General features: G+C 44.7%; 1 protein-coding gene across 22 annotated transcripts in view; it reads left to right on the forward strand.

Moving 5' to 3' along the window:
• Positions 1–16,840, forward strand: part of ATXN1 (ataxin 1) — a 422,279-nt gene that overhangs the window by 103,282 nt on the left and 302,157 nt on the right. For 21 of the 22 annotated variants that reach the window (XM_084796969.1, XM_084796962.1, XM_084796956.1 and 18 more), the window contains one exon: positions 13,240–13,369. The gene's annotated coding sequence lies outside the window, so the exon portion shown is untranslated. Of the gene's footprint in view, positions 1–13,239; positions 13,370–16,370; positions 16,414–16,840 lie in introns of those variants that run through there. The other variant, XM_084796967.1, reaches the window with a different exon arrangement.

Below are 16,840 nucleotides of genomic sequence, written 5' to 3' on the forward strand. Positions count from 1 at the left end.
CGTGGTTCTGTGGGTGGGTGAAGGGGCTGTAGCATTCTCCGTCTTAGAAGCTCCCATGCAGTGTCTCACTTCCTTGGAGATGTGTAAAACTTCACAAGGATGTTTGTGACAGCTCACTGGCGAAGAGTTATTTACTACGCTCTTGTGAGTCATCATGATGTCATCCCCTCAAGAATCAGCTACAGCAAATTCACTTTAATGAGGACGGTTTGGGAAGGATTTGATAATGTTCCACGTGTAACCTTGGCATAAAACACGAAGTGGAGTTGCTGGCATGTGGCCGTGGTGAGCCGCCGCAGTTATGCCTCGCTTGATCAAATTCATATTCATCTCTTGTCGGTTTACAGTGAGCCAACGATTAAAAATAACATTTGTTTCTGTTTTTATGACTGTCTAAAAATTATCCCAAGTCATCTTATTTCCTTCAGCTTGACTTTTAATCTTGTTTGAAATCTGCGGCCTTCCAAGCAGTCCTGAAATGCATCCTAGCAACTTGGCAATGCTGAGTGGGACATTTTTCTCTCCGTATTGGGGACAGAACCCCTCTGTCATTAAGTAACCATTTAAGCAGCATGTCACTGTCCCAGTGTCATCTATCGTTTCAGTTTGAGGTGTACAGTTGTCCATCCTTATCAACAGGGGACGTGTTCCAAGCCCTCCAGTAAAAGCCTAAGATAGCAGAGAGTACCAAGTCTTACATATCCTGGTGTTTTACCCACATTATCTGTCCAGGGAAATTTAATTTAGAAGTGAGGCACTGCAAGCATTGGCAACAGTAGCTACTGGTAACATAGAAAAACTATAATAAAATCCTTTAAAGATGTGACATGACTCATTCTCTCAAGGTCTCTTACTATTCTGTGGGTCTGAGCAACCTCAGCATATGGTTTCCTTTCTTTATGAGGTTGACAAGGTTCCCTGTTTGCCACTTTTCTCTCGTCTCTTTGGCTCAACCCAATCACCCCCAGCACCGCTATTGTATTCTGTGTGTCTACACTCCTCAGAATACGGTGCAAATGAAAACTTAGAAATTGCCTATTTCTGAGATTTTTCTATCAGTATCTGTGGATCAGGCCTGACCTCAAGTAACTGAAACCACAGAAAACATGGGTAGAGGGGTGCTGTTACACTGAGGCCGAACTTTCTAGAGCCAGGTTTGGTGACATTGTCGAGAGTTGACTGGGGAGTTGTTAGACTTCTGTGAGGAAGGACACAGTGGCACTAGAGAGGCAAGAAGTGGGAAATACTGAGGTGATAAAACCGGGAAATAGAACTGATACGGTTTGGTACCCACTCACTTGGGAGACTCAGGGGAAAGCAGAGGGAATGACTCTGGTGTGTCCAGGTTGCACCATTCGGTGAGGTGACGATATGAGAGCCATCCTGACTGGACATATAGGAACTGTGTTGCCATGGTCCCCTCTTACCAGCTGCTATTGCCGTAGTGGTGACCCTGCAGCTTTCCCTTTCTTGGTTAGGGACCAGAGGCAGGAAACCCCCTAAGTTGGTCTAGGTTTGTCTGAAGTGTCTGGCACTCAGGGATGAGTTCACAGTACCTAAAACATGTCCACCAAATCGGCACACCAGCCCTTTTCTGTTCAGGAATCCAGGCTGGGAAAACAGCCTTGCGTGAGGAGGCGCACTGAAGTGGGAGCAGACTGGGGCCTTGCAAACTGTAATTAACCTAAATGTTACCAGAAGTCGAAATGTGGAATACACTCACATGGCAGTGTCTGGAAACGGGACTGAGAGGTCAGCTGTGCCCCACCCTTCCCCCACCTTTTGTGGTGGCTGAACATCTCCACTGAGAACGAGTCATGCAAAGAAGCTTGAGACTGAGAAGTTAGGTCTCAGAAGAGGGTGGCCATTGTCACCCAGGTGACGGAGCTTTTGGGTGGGAAGGCACCAATCGAGTAGGAAAGTTGACCACAGTCACAAGACGGGGGCCATCAGAGCACCTTGCCTAACTTAATGGCTACATAGATGGTTGATAAACCCAATAGTCTGCTCTTGGCCATGGTTTTACTGCAAGTTCACAAGCCTTCAACTTGCTTTCTCTGTCTAAGAGAAAGGAGAGTTTTGGAGGAGAGGAAAAAAAAATCCTGTTGAATGTGAAGTGCCCTGGAAGGACTGTTATCACTAAATGCACATTGTGCCAGTTTAAAAAGTATAGCATGATTTTTAAAGAATAGTAAGGAAGCCAAGATAAATAGGGCAGGCTCTGGCTCTATATCATATATGCTGTGGTCCAAATGGTAATATTAGTATTATTAAAGAGACTCATGCTTGTTGGTGGCAGTGCTATGGAAAGCAGAGATGGATGGGGAACTCTTGAACAACCATGGAGCTGCTGATGAGGGTGGGGCATTGAGGATGGCTAAGTATTTAGAATGGGCAAGATCTAAGATTGCTGGACGTACCCCAAATTCGGGTTCTTTTTGCCAAACATTAATGCACTGCCCTACTTCCCCCTAATGTTAGCTCACATTAGGAAAGAACTAATTCTCCTTCTGAGAATGTTCCAGAAAAGCTGGCATGGAGCATCTCACAGAACAGTGCTGGCTACACTGCTGAGAACGCCAGCCTCCTTAGTAATATCTAAAACATTTGGAAGAATTATACTGCTAATCTGTCTAATCTTAGGAGCAAAGGGAAAGAAGTTTAAGAAGAAAATCCACATTTTAAAAAACTGTGCTTGTTATTTCTCTTCCCCCTTCTCTGGCTCTTCGTCTCCTGCTTCTCCTGTTCCTCCTCCGGTTTGTCCTTCCCTGACTTCTCTTCCTCTTCTGGTTCCTCCTTTCACTCTTGCTCCCTTTCCTCTCCCCTACCTTGTCCTCTGGTTTTCCTCCTCTTCACTGAACCAGGCATCTCTCACACACTGTAAGCACATACTCTATAACTTAGCTATGCTTTCACCCGCCATGACTGTGTTCTTAGTCATCAACCAGTTAGAGAGAAATGGGAGCAAGCTTGTTTTCAAGGGTTCAGCACTGCCCTAAACTGAGTCACCAGAAGTTGTAAGGGTGCTGGTTGTCTACTAATAGTTTTGAGAGACATGCCCACACAAAAGAAGGCCGTGCGGCACCTAGACAGAGGATATACAGGCGAGGCTACATTGATGGGGCCCCTGATAGAAACACCGTGGAGGAAAAGGAGAGATGGCACAGATCTGGAGAGAAAATATCTGGGTAAGAATTAAGAATAATCTAGAAGGTTCCAGGCTAATGCAAAGAAAGACTCCTGAAGTGATAGACATGAAAGTAATGGAGACCAAGGGATCTGATGAATAATGCTGAGCAAACTGACCCGAGGGAGCAGAGGATATAGAAAGCACTGGAAAAGGTGCCTTCCAGGTGACTGACATTTTCACTGATCGTGTTTCGTAAATGTGCTATCAGAGGGAGAGACAGGGATGCGGGCAGTGAGGGTGCTCTGGGTTGCATTTATATAACATCCTTACGAATGTTTGGTCCTCCTGACCTTTGAAGAATCAAAAGGTTGCGCTTCACCACATCCAGGAAATGTGGCTCTTGAATGAGACAGGGGGATGGCTCAGTGGTAAAGCTCTTGCTGCACAGGTGTGAGGACAGGAGTTCAGATTCCCAGAACCCATGTAAGTGCAGGGTGGGCCTGGTGGGCTGCCTGTAACGCCAGTGCTCAGAAGGCACAGATGGGATTCCTAGATATGTGTATCAACCAGCTCTGGATTTAATTGAGAGGCCCTGCTTCAAAGAATAAGATAAAAGCTGTCGAGGAAGACTATCAACCTCTAGCACATGTACATCGCTGTACTTGTATGCTCACACATATCCGAGCGTGCATACACACAGACACAGGTCACACACACACACACACACACACACACACACACACACACACACACACACACACACACACACACGCATAGGCAAAAAGGGATTTCTGAGCGTTTTAAAATTTCATTTTAATTTCTAATGCATTGCTGCTAAATATAATCTGCCTAATCAAAAAGTCTTTTGAGGTCCTTGACAAACTTGAGGAGTATTAAAAGGACTCGAGAGCTGGAGCTATAACCAAAGAACTGAGGGTCTGCTGTGCATTCATAAGCCCCCAAGCCTTACTGTAATGAGAGAGAGGGAGAAAGAAGCAAGGAGGTAAGGAGGGAGGGAGGGAGGGAGGGAGGGAGGGAGGGAGGGAGGGGACAGCATGAATGGGTTAGGTTTAAGTGATGGATATTCTGAGGTCTACTGGCCTATACCACTATTTGTTTTGCTTTATACTGGGACCACCTAGACCTTCCTACAGAGCAAGGGTGATCTTGGATGCTCACCCTCCTGCCTCTGCCTCTCTAGTTCTGGAGTGTCAGGCATACACCACCACGCTCGCTTGGTTCATGTCGTGCTGGGGATCAAAGCAATGACGTAGTGCATGCCAGATGCTTTATCAGCTGAGCTCCATATCCAGCCCCGGCTCAGGTTATTGCTTCGTAATTTACCCTTGCAGCATCTAACAGTTGTGGTCTTGGATTTTATGGTCACCACCTCACGGGCGTTCCCCAAATTTATTCCAACCTTTTAAATCCCTCTCCTTCCTGGTATAACAGCTTTTCTCAATGGAGTATATCTCCCTCTGAACACTCTGGCTCATATATGGTGCATGCTTTTCCCTGTTTTTAAAAAATAAGAAGCAATATTTATCAGGCACTTTCCTTTAAATCCATACTTTATTTACAGGAAGGCTTATGCAAGCTTACCAGCTTGATTGACTGTCTTAAAAAAAAATAAAATAAAATCCAACCCTTATCCCCCATCATATTATCCTGCCTGGCTGTTACTCTCCGAAGCTGTTTCTACTTGTGTTTTCAAACTCATATGTTTTTCTAACTCTGTTTTAGACATTTTTGTGTGTTAATTAGTAGCATCTGCTCCTTATGGCATAAGACAACCCGTTTTCCTTCTTATACAAAGTGTCCAAATTGCAGGTTAAGTGGTAGCAGCCTTGCTGCCTGAGCTAGTGCTACTGTCGGTTATTTTTAACTTGCAACAATATACCTTCCGTAAAGCATCAGGGACTTCGACTTCGAAAGCTTAGCTGCTTTTAGTTACAGAAATCTTTATAAATAACAGTGAGTTTTATTGTATTTTTTCATGATTCTTTTTTTTTTTCTTTTTCTAAGTCTAGTTTCTTCTGACTATGGGTGCAAACCCAACATGGGAAATGTGAGTCTGTTCCTAGGTGTCTGCAGGGGTAGGTCCTACGACTTCCAGAGATACCAAAATCCCCAAAGACTGAGTCCTATAAATAAATAGCACAGTGTTTGCATAAACCCACACAGTTCCTGTTCTGTGTGTCACATCATCTTGAAATTGCTCATACTGCCTAACACAGTGTGAACCCTCTGTTACCTGTTATGCTATAATGCTTAGGGATAGTGGCAGGAAAAAAAATCTGCAAATATTCAATATAGAGCATATCTTTTCCTGACCAATTGTGTGTGTGTGTGTGTGTGTGTGTGTGTGTGTGTGTGTGTGTGTGTGTGTGCATGCGTGCTTATGTGGGTGCAGAAGATGCAGGTCTGCACATATGCATGGAAGCCACAGGTCAACCTTGTTGTTTGAGGCAGGGTCTTTTACTGTAATGGTAGCTTGTTGGTTTGGTTAGGTTGGGTGGGGCCACTGAGGCCCAGTGATCCTCTTGTCTCTTCCTCTCCAGCATTAAAGTTGAGAGTATGGCACCACGCCCAGGGTGCAACATGGGTACTGGGCATCGAACCTTGGTCCTTATGCTTATACCGGTAGCTCCTTACCAGCTGAGCTATCCCCTGCAGCTCCTGCCTGCCTGCTTTCCCTCCTCTTTTGCTGAACCTATGGGTACAGAGCACCACAGATGCTGGGCTGAATTCTGCTACTGGGGGTGGAAAGGATGCTGCTAGTTGTTTTGTGATGGACTTTACCATACTGAAAGTAAGAACCAGGCTCCTTTAAATCAGAAATGCTTTCCTTCTGACAAGTACTACTCTGGATTTGAACGGAGGCAGAAGTCTGCGATAATTCCTCTCCCTTTCCTTTTTGTATGTCTGGGTCAGAGGACAATGGAGACGTCTTAATTCATTTCAATATCTAGGGGCACAATAGGCTTTGCGTTTTGTAGAATCCAGAGGCTTTGAAAACAACTTGGTCTCCCTACTTCCTACTGAAACCATGTTCGAATCCTCTCAGGCTCTCTGTGCCAACTGAAGGTTGTTTTTCCCTAATTATTCTAAAAAAAAAAAAAAATCCAAACAAATCAAATCATAGTGGCTATTTCCCTTGGTATTTGTTCTTTTTCTCACCACTGAGTACAGTAGCCCCGCCCCACCACCACAATTTTGCCCTCTGCAATTTTAGCTACTCCCAGTCAACAGAATTAAAAAAAAAAAAAAAAAAAAATTAAGAGGAAAAAATCCCAGAAGTAAATAACTCAAAGGTTCCAACAAACTTTATTATAGCATGCTGTTCTATTGCATTATTAGCTATTGCTGATTTCTTGCTGCGTCTAATTCATAAATTCAAATTATCATCCTGTGCTGGCTAGTTAATTGTCCACTTGACAGGAGCTAGAATTCCCTGGGAGATGGGCTTCTGAGCATCCTGGTGAGGGATTATCTTGATTATGTGGCTCTATATGAGAAGCCCATCTTAATTATGGGCAAGACCATTTCCTAGACAGGGGATCTGGGACTGCCATAGTGAAGGGAGGCAACCAAGCTGCCGCACGTACTCCTGGCTCTCTTCCTCTGGATGTGGGCATGGTGTGCTGGTCTGCTCTGAGCTTCTGCTGCCTGGCCTTTCCTAAGATGATGGACTACTACCTGAACCATGAGCTGAATAAACCCTTTTTTCTCATTAAGTCAATTTTTGGACATAGTAACTAAATGCAACAACAGGAAAAGAAAATATAACACATGGGTACTTGTGCATAAGAACTGTATATAAGTCTTGGCGCTGTGTATAGTTTCAGGCATCCAGTGGGGGTCTTGGAATGGGGATTTTGCAGATAAATGGAAAAGGGAGAGAAAGTGTGTGTGTGTGTGTGTGTGTGTGTGTGTGTGTGTGTGTGTGTGTGTGTACCCACGTACATGCAGATATGTGTGTGGGGTGTATGTGTATATACACATGTATGCACATGGATGTGATGGCCACAGAACAACCTCAGTTGTCTTTCCTTGAGGCACTTCTTAGCTTTTTGTGTTTTCTAGACTCAGGACTTTTCACTGGCCTGGCACTTGCCAAGTAAGCTGGACTATGTGGCAGTGGGCTGTAGGCATCTGCCTGCCTTCCTCCTCAGTGCTAGGACTATAAGTTTTTGTTTGGTTAGTTTGTTGTTGTTGTTTTAATAGATTCTTGGAATTGGATTGAACTCAGGCCTTCCTGCTTACAAGTCAGGTCCTTCAGAGACTCAACTCCACCACTCAAATGTAAAGAACAACTTTCCCACATGAGGACATCTAGCCTGTAGGAACACATGGCAGAGCCTTTACAAACTGTTCCATACGCAACCAGATAGATACAACAAGTGGATACCAATGGGCCAGCTTAAAGACGTTTTTCAACAGCAAGACATCTCTTCCTTTATCTTTTTTTTTTCCAACACAGGGTCTCTCTGTATAGCCTTAGCTGTCCTGGACTCACTCTGTAGTCCAGGCTGGCCTTAAACTCACAGAGCTCCACCAGCCTCTGCCTCTGTGCTGGGATTACAAGCATGCGCCACCTCGCTGGGCCCTGTTCATCTTTCTTTGATGGTTACACAGACTGTATACTTTGTTTTGGGAATGTCTCAGAAGAAATGTAGAGGTCAGCAGAAGGCTGATGGAGGTACACAAGACTGACTGGCTCATCCCTTGTGCCAAGGGTGAGTTTGCAGCACTTTCTAGAGTGGAAAGTGAAAACTTCAAGCATGTGTATTCTAGATAATAGATAAGATCTTCCACCTGGGGGCCAGATCCTGGGTCCCAAGGCTCCACAACCTTCCGAAAGATTGCCACCAGCTGGGGACAAAGTGTGCAAACACACACACCTGTGGAGTCTATTTAAGACACACACTATAGCACTCCCATCTTAGAAATGACATCCCATGAAGCAGAGTCACTAGAGACCCCTTGGAGGCTGCCCGTAATGGCACCTGTGCTGTGGTTTGTGTCTCTCACCCTGTCCCCATGAATTCTAGATATGTATACCCGTCGGGCTCCCTGGTCTTTCCCACCTTGCTTACAGGCAGCTCTGTTCCCAGACATAATTCAATCAGGAGCTAGGAAGGGCCTTTGGCTTCCTCTCACATGACTTGTAAGCTTGACTCTGTGAGTGAATATAGAGCCCCCCACTAGTTCCAGAATACAGACCTTGCCCGTGGTAGGCAAGCGTTCTCTTGCTGAGTCGCGCAGCTCCAGCCCAGCCCACCCCTTTTTAGACAGGCTCTCATTACGAAACCCTAGCTTCCCACAGAGTCGGAATTCTAGGTGTGCACCCCCAGACCTGGCTCTCACGGGGCTCTTTGTAGTAAGTGACTCTGTGCTCAGCCTTATGCTATGGCTGTGCCCCCATAGAAGACCTGATGATCTGGACAAGGCATCACACCACTCCACTCAAAGTCTCCAATCGTTTCCCTCTTTAAAGTAAAACTCAACATCTTTGCAATAGCCTATGATATTTTTCTGCTTGCACAGTTATTTTGGCGTTCTTACATTTTGTGAAATATATGCATAGATAAGAAATAGCACATGTGTGCATCGCTGTGATAGCATGTGTATGTGTTTATTGGTCTATCTGGAATTCAGTTATTTTTTTACTTAAGTATTTATTTTTTTTAGAGTGTGTGTGTGTGTGTGTGTGTGTGTGTGTGTGTGTGTGTGTGTGTGTATGTCATGTGTGTGGGTCCCAAGAGAGTCCAGAAAAGAACATGCAGTCCCCTACAACTGGAATTAACAGACAGTTATAAACCATCCCCACATGGTTGAACTAGGTGCTAGGAGTTGAACTCAGTTCTCACAAAGAGCAGGAAGCACTCTCTTCTCTCCAGCCTCTTACTTTATCTTTTAAAATACAGTATTGTTATGTAGCCAACACTGGCCTTTACCTCTTTGTCCTCTGGCCTCAGTTTCCCCAGGTGCTAGGATCACACTCCTGGGCCAGCATACCAGCTTTAGAATGTGTTTTATATTCTGTATATAATAAAGGACTTTTGCTCTTTACAAATGAAGAGCCACTTTTCCCATTATTATTTATTGAATGAACTGCTCCTTCACCACTGAGGAGAGATCACATCATGGATCTATTAGTTTCTTCCTGTGTGCGCCATTGTAAAGATATACCTAATAGCTCACATAGGTCACAAAAGACATGGTTGTATTTGTAGAGATTGTGTTGGCATTAGATATTCAAATATACATAAACCATTTGAATTAGAAATTGTGGTTAATTTTAGGGGGTTTTATCACATACATTAGGAGATAATGGACTTAGGAGGCCGAGACTTTAGCTGAGAAATCTATCCATCTGGGCCAAGGTTGGCAAGTAGGTCCCGCAGTGGAAAGGTTATTGTGTGTGGCTTATATGGACATAGCACCCCTTGGTTATGATCCTCCAGGAACGCATCCCCCAAATGCCTATGAAATCTGGACACATCCAAGAGATCCCTTTACATACGTACTCATGCCTTCTGGTCACGCACTCAAGAGTCCCTACTGATTCAGCTGCTTCTCCTCCCAACTCAACCCCCAGTCTTGGGACTCTGACATGCTTGCATTTTGTTCTGTTTCATATTGTTGCTGATTTTTCTTTATTTTCTTGAAAGAGTCTCATGTGTCACAGACTGGCTTCCAAAGCACTTTGTAGTCAAAAGATGACCTTGAACTTGTGATCCTTAACTTGTGATCCTCCTGCTTCTCCCTTCTCAGTGCTGGGAGTACAGGCACGTTGGCCCCATATCCAGCTTATGCACTGCTGGGGATAGAACCCAGGGCTTTGAGAATGCTGGGCAAGCGATGAACTAACTGGGCCTCATGCCCAGCCCCGTTTATTTGTATTTACAGTGACACCAACCAGCAGACAAGTTGTCAGTGAGGCTAAAGGCAAGCCTGTTTGTTTTGTGCTGGTGGAGGTGGAGTGCTTGATGGAGAAAGGAAACAGATTGGATTTCCTTTGTCTTAGAGTTGGGGATGTGGTCACATAGTAGAGAATTCTATAGCATGCATAGAGCCTGGGGTTTCATCCCTAGCAATATGAAGCCATCTTTTTTCTTGGAGGTGCAGTGCTGAGGGTGGAGGCCAGGGCCTCCCCTGTCCGTAAGCATGCACTCTACCACTGAGCTAGCCTTCAGCCCCAACTTAATGAAATTTTTGCTTAAAGGGAGTTTCAAAAATTTTGTTGTTGTTATTTATTTATTTATTTTAGATAAAGTCTTACTCTAGAGCCTTAACTGGCTTGTTGCTCACTGTGTCCCAGATAGAACTAAGTGAAACTCACAGCCATCCCTCTGCCTCAGCCTCCCTCTTATTTTCTTGAACATAGATCCTGGTTTTTTCTTTTGCAACCCATCACATGTATATAATGGAGGAGTGGCTGGATCACACACACACACACACACACACACACACACACACACACACACACACACACGCACACACACGCACGCACAAGAATCATTTTTAACTTCATGCCCACTGGGATGAAGAAAAATGGAAATTGATGTCCTCTTAGATGACCTACCCCCACACAAATAGGTTATGTTCATAGACAGGTGACAGGAATGTAATCTGGAAATGAATTTCTTTGTTAAGTATAAAAGCAAATCGGAAAATTAAGCTCTGCATTAATAGAAATGTTAGGCTACTAGTGAGCTCTTTGGTTTAAAGCCACTTTCTATTACGTTAGATGATTTTAATATCCTTTAAAAGTCAAAGAGAACCAAGGGTGGTGCTACATACCTATAACCCCAGCCCTCAGGAGACACATGGGCTACACACGAGGAGATCAGGGCCAACCTGGACTATAAGGCAAAACTGAGTCTCAAATTAAGATAAAGTAAAAATGAAAAAAGTAAATGAGTCAATTAGCATAAAGTGTTCACCCCAAAGTCTAGTCAGAGCTTTGACTCACTTCCTGTGTGTCTTTAAGGTGTATATGGCCCTTGCCAGGGCAGGTGGGAGAATCTAATTTCATCCATACTGTGCCTGTGGAGAGCCAAGACACAAAGACCAAAACATGGGAACTGAAACAGATCAAGGGGTCCTCTTGTGTGATGGCTGGAGACCTGGCCCAGGTTGCCTCCATTTGGTCTTAGAGACCTTTTTTTTTTTTTTAATTCAAATTATAGCCAAAGAATATAGATTACTGGGATCTTCCTTCCCCCCCCCACCCCCGTTGCTGTCATTGCTATTTTGAGGTAAACTCCTGTCCTCTTGTTACGTGGCCCTGGCCACCCTCAACTGGCAATATAGACTCCACTAGCCTTGAATCTGTGGTGATCTTTTGATTGTAAAGACTGCAGCCATGCACTACCATGCCTGGTCTTTGTGTCTTCCCTTTGGAGGTCAGCTTCAGCTCTGAGGCCCGTCTACATGCTGGCTGAACACACTAAGTCTATAAAAGTGGGGAGGGGCAGTCAGATTGTGGAAGGGAGGGACAGAGCGTCTGTCTTCAGGACCTCTCCTCCAACACCAGGGCTACAGCTGCGGTAGGATGCAGTCACCATCCTCAGCCCTGGGCAGCAGCCGTCCCGTGGGCTTTCAGGATAGAGAGCAACTACTGCAAAGCTAAAACATAAAAAGGCAGGTACAGACTCTTTTGAAGTTGGCCTCCAAATTCTCAAGTGGCCACTATCAAAAGACAAAACAGTAGGGTTTTAAGAAATCTTCAGGAGAAACTGGAACTAACGCAGGGACAAGAGAACTTTAAGTACAGTGCATGCAGGAAAAGAACTTTCCAGAATAGGCTGCGTAGGCCTGGTCAGCTGTTCCGAGTCTGGGTAAAGAGGCATGAGTACCTTTGCCATTCATTTCATACCCACTATGTATAGTAACCAGCACTTTCCACCCTGGGAGGAGATGGTGTTTATCAAGTTTATCAAGAGGCAGGTGGGGGAAACCCATCAACTACCCAGTTGAAGTGCAAAATGGAAATTTCCCTTCTTTTGCATGCTATCTTTTTTTTTTCTTTTTTTGTTATCCTAGAAGTTCTATATTAAAAAAAAATATGTTCAACAACCAGATGGATATTTATTCAAGCACAAATGAGCTTGAAACAGAAATGGTTTGGGGTAAGTCAGCCCATTGGAGTTGGCACTTACCCATTTTTAATTTCACGTGGCAGTGTTTTTATTTGGTGTGCTGGGATATTTTAGTGACTAAGGTACATAGCCGTTTTCCTCATAGCTCAAGCAATAAGATATTCTTGACCATGTTTTTTTTTCTTCCTGACAACTAGCCAAGAAAGTAGCCAGATTAATTTAGTGTGTTCAACGCCAGGCATGGTGGCACACGCCTTTAATTTCAGCACTAGGGAGGCAGAGGCAAGCGGATCGCTGTGAGTTCCAGGCCAGCCTGGTCTACAAAGTGAGCCCAGGATAGCCAAGGCTACACAGAGAATCCCTGTCTTGAAAAACAAAACAAACAAAGCGAAACAAAGCAAAATGAGTGTGTTCATTTCTAACCCTTTGAGGATAGTAAGACCTCAGGGGAATGCAATTTTAAACACAGAGGCTCACTGTGTCGCCTCGACTGCTCACTCTTCTGAAACCCCTGCCCCTCTTTCCCTGTGCTAGGATTCCAGGTCTCAGACTTCAGCGGGCAGAATGAGTCTTTTTTTTTTTTTTTTAATAGAACTTCCTCTACTTTCTCCGGTTGATACCTAGAAGTTTAGCTATTCAAGCCTAAAGAAGCTTTTCTTTCCTCTATTCAGTTGGTAAACTTGAAATTTTGCAAGCACATGCCTACTGGAAAATACTATTTTCCCCATCGTGTTTTGCTTTATATTCCCTACCCCAAGCCCCTTTCCCCTTCTTTCTCTCTGTCTCTCTCTCTTTCTTTCTTTCTTTCTTTCTTTCTTTCTTTCTTTCTAGTGTTTTAGGGCACCACTGCAGATAAGATGTGTGATAGCTTTGTTCGGGTGATTGATATGCTTGCTTGGCATTGTAAGATAGACACTTAGCACCAGGGATTTCCCCTGCATATACACTAACTGCTTGAAGTGGCATTTTCCACTCTGACTTGGTGTTTGGTTTTGTTAGTCTGCAGCATACTGGAGCAGAATGAAAGAATCCGCGTTGAAACTGCAAAAGTAGGGCTGCAGTAGACCCCGGAGCAAGGCAGAGTGGCCCCCAGCCTGCACGGATGAGCTTGAAGCAGGAGTGGTTTTGGGTAAAGTCATCCTATTGCACCGTTTAAACTTCATGTGGCAGTGGTGTTTTTTTTTTTTTTTTTTTTTTTTTTTTTTTTTTTTTTTTTTTTTTTTGGTGTGCTGGGGCAGTTTAGTGAAAAAAAAAAAAAAGTGCCATAGCCATTTTCCCCCCATAGCTCAAGCAATAAGACCTCAGGAAAGGCATACACGGTTAGAGAAAATGAACCAAAACAAAGAAAAAAATAGAAGAAAAAAAAAAAGAAAAAGAAAAAAGAAAAGAAAAGAAAGAAAGAAAAATAGCAAAAACACAGATGTCCACACAACCCTACACAAAATCCATGAATAATCTGTGTGGCCTATAGTTCCATTTTAGCCAATTTCTAAGAGATTAGGGAGTCACAGTGAGGAGGTCTTGCCATCTGGTGACCCTCTTATTCTGTAATCACTATTGGAGCAGGCAAGGTGGATTTGTCATCTGGAGTTCCCAGATGCCATTCAACATGTGCTTATTGTAACTTGTAAACACGGGGCACAATGTGGTCATTTGAAAGGAGTGTATAGTGTGTAATGTACGGTCAGGATAACTAGCATTTTCCCCATAAACTCTGGACTGTTCTTCGTGTTGGCAACCTTTTGTTTCTCCCTTGCAGCTCTCCCTAAAATGTACCATAAGCTGTTGTGAAACATAGTGACTGTCCTGGCTGCAGAACGTAGACCTTGGTCCTACCGTTTCCTGGTGGTCTTGGTCCCCTGAGTGACAAGCTTGGTCTGAGCTATAGACCAAGCATTCCAAGCCTTAAATACATGATTTTTTTTTTAAAGTTCAAACTAAATACTAAAATAATATAAATTGCTCAGGACATCTTCCTGGCTTTATTTGGAAATGATTCTCAGATGTGAAACCCATTTCCTCTCCACCCATGGTGGAAGGCGTAGGAAGAGCTTACCACTTGCGGGTGATTGGCCTTAAACGTGTATGCGCCCCAATGATCTGCCTGCAAATTTGCCTCCACAAATTGAAAACAAGATGCCTTCTAGTACAATTAAATAAGCACAGTCTCCCATTCTCTCCAGTGGAATTTCTTGTGTGCCTGGGGCAAACTGTCGTTTGCAGGAGTTAGGAAGGTCATTCTACAAGCCAGCATGGAAGAAAAGGTCCAGCCCCTGAGGGACTCGCCTCCGTTGTCTTTTGGTAAAAACATGACTTTCAGATTCTGTGGTTAATAATTTAATTCCCTTGTGACATTAATAAAGAAGTGTCTCATGAATTTTGTATGAAAATGAGCAAGATGAGGTTCTTTTAAGTTTTTGTCTTTTTTTTTTTTCTATTGAAGTCCTAAATTGTTATTGTTTTGTGACTGGCTGAATTTAAGCCCTTTCACTCCATAGAGCCCCAAACGTTGTTTTCCATTGAGGAGAATGCATTGGTTTTCTTTCTTATTAAACATCTCCTTCTTGAAGCTAAGCTGTGAACAGCAGTTTAACTGGTGGTCACATGTCATTCTTGTTAGCAGCTGGCTGTCTGCCTCAGAGTGGCACATTATTTGGGTTTCATAACAGCTTTTTCTCTCTCTAACAAATGTTAAATTATGAGATGCAGGAAACCACATGAATTCTGCAGAATGACACTGCAAACTCAGTGTGATCTGGAGACACCAGGTTATGCCTATTCTGGGGGGGGAGAGTGTCCTTCCTGTGTGCGGTGGGCCCTGGAGAATCACGAGACTGATAAAGACATTTGTTGGGGGCTCCCTATAGACGAGGCATGCTCTCAGAAGGCCGGGCTCTCGTTTATAAGGTCTTCCTAAGTCCTCAGGTGACAAGAGGGCCATCTTGTTTAAGTCTTTGACACTCAGGCACTACATAGAGCTTTTGTGTTTGCTGACACCCCCGTTGGCTTATAGCCTGCTGTAGGACAGGGCCCACATCACGGGCCAGTGTTTCTCAATGGTGGTCTCATCGCAGGACCGCCTCCATCTGATTCACCAGGATGTGGTTATTAAAGCTGCAGACACAGTGACAGCAGGCTGAAGGAATCAGAACTTCTTTGGGGGTGGGGTGAGGAGCTCAAAAGGCCCATGCCACCTAACTCCGCTTACTGAAATTTAGAACAACTGTCTAGAGACTAATTATGAGTGTTCCCTTGGCCTCCTGCCCACAGCAAAGGGTGCAGGTCTGAGCCCAGTGACGATTTCAAGGAAATGCTCCCTTATTGATCTAGGCAGCATCCACCCTGAGAGTCACAATTACTTTTTTGATTGCCTCACCTTTGGGGGAGGAGAAGTCAGCATTGCCTTTGAACTCTCAGAAACCCAGTTCCAGCTAAACATACAAAACACCAGGCCAGGGGCTCTTGGAAACACTTTAATGTCCCTTTCCTCTGTCCCTTGTAATGGCAGTAGTTCCTCCTGAAGTCTACTGTAAGGGGACATCCGTTCTGGGCTGGGCAGCTGGAGGAGAGCCACAAAAGAGCCGCGGACAACTCCCAAGGCCACATCAGCTGCCCTTGGCAGTTTATGTCATGTAGTGTTTCTTTCAGCTGTTAGGATTGCAGGTGGTCAGTTTGGGTGGCAGGAGAGCCACCCTGTTACTGAAAGCGACAAAGCTTAAGCCTCATTGGCTGAAGAGCAAAGCTCCACAGTGGCAGTGTCAGACTCTGGGTTAGAAGCTGATGTTAACAGCTTGCAGTGGTGACATCTGACCTGTCTTTTCCCTCTTCCTCCTGCTCTACCTCTCTCATCCTGAAACCCTGGGTCTGTCAATCTGGCTTTGCTTGATTCCAAAGAAATCTGCGGTATCCGTGCTTCTGGCAGAGCTCCCCAGCGGTTTGCACGTAACCCTAGTGGGTGGATCTAACAGAAGAGCTCATAATGGCCTCCTTGTTCTATGAAGGACAAGTGGGACCGTCAGGATGGATTTACCTGTTAAGTAAGATAACTATTGCTGAGTGGATATTGAGAAAAGCAAACCCGGTCTCTCCTACTGTCTGTGTGACAATGCAGGACACTTCTGTGAACATGTGAACAATCGAAACAACCTGCTTGGACGGTGTCAGATCCTAGAGGTGAGGGTTCAGCCCTGCCGCACTGCATACGTCAGAAGGGGGCTGTTTAGTTGGTGCATCGGGCTCACCGGATGTAAGGTGGGCTCCCTTGCACCTCCCTGCTGGGCTTGGATTAGTTTGCTGGGAGGAGTCAGAGAAGTCAAGGAAATGCTCTCTTTACTGCTATAGCACTACTGTATACCACTGCTGAATCCTACCTGCATGTTATAAATGGCATGGCAAAGGTTAGGGTGGGCAGCAGGGTAAAGGGCTGCATGGGTCCAGAGGGAGAGTGAGGTTTTAGAAGCCTCAGCATTGTCTGGGCAGACTAACCTTCAGGACCCACCCTCCTCATGGCTAAGTGCTCCACGAACTCTGTCCCTTTGAGGTTTTATGAAAGCCTTACTGCATAAGCATACTCAGTAAATAACCTCATTGGCCAGAGACG

The sequence above is a fragment of the Acomys minous genome (assembly GCF_964271855.1).
Source record: "Acomys minous genome assembly, chromosome: 9".
NCBI lineage: Eukaryota > Metazoa > Chordata > Mammalia > Rodentia > Muridae > Acomys > Acomys minous.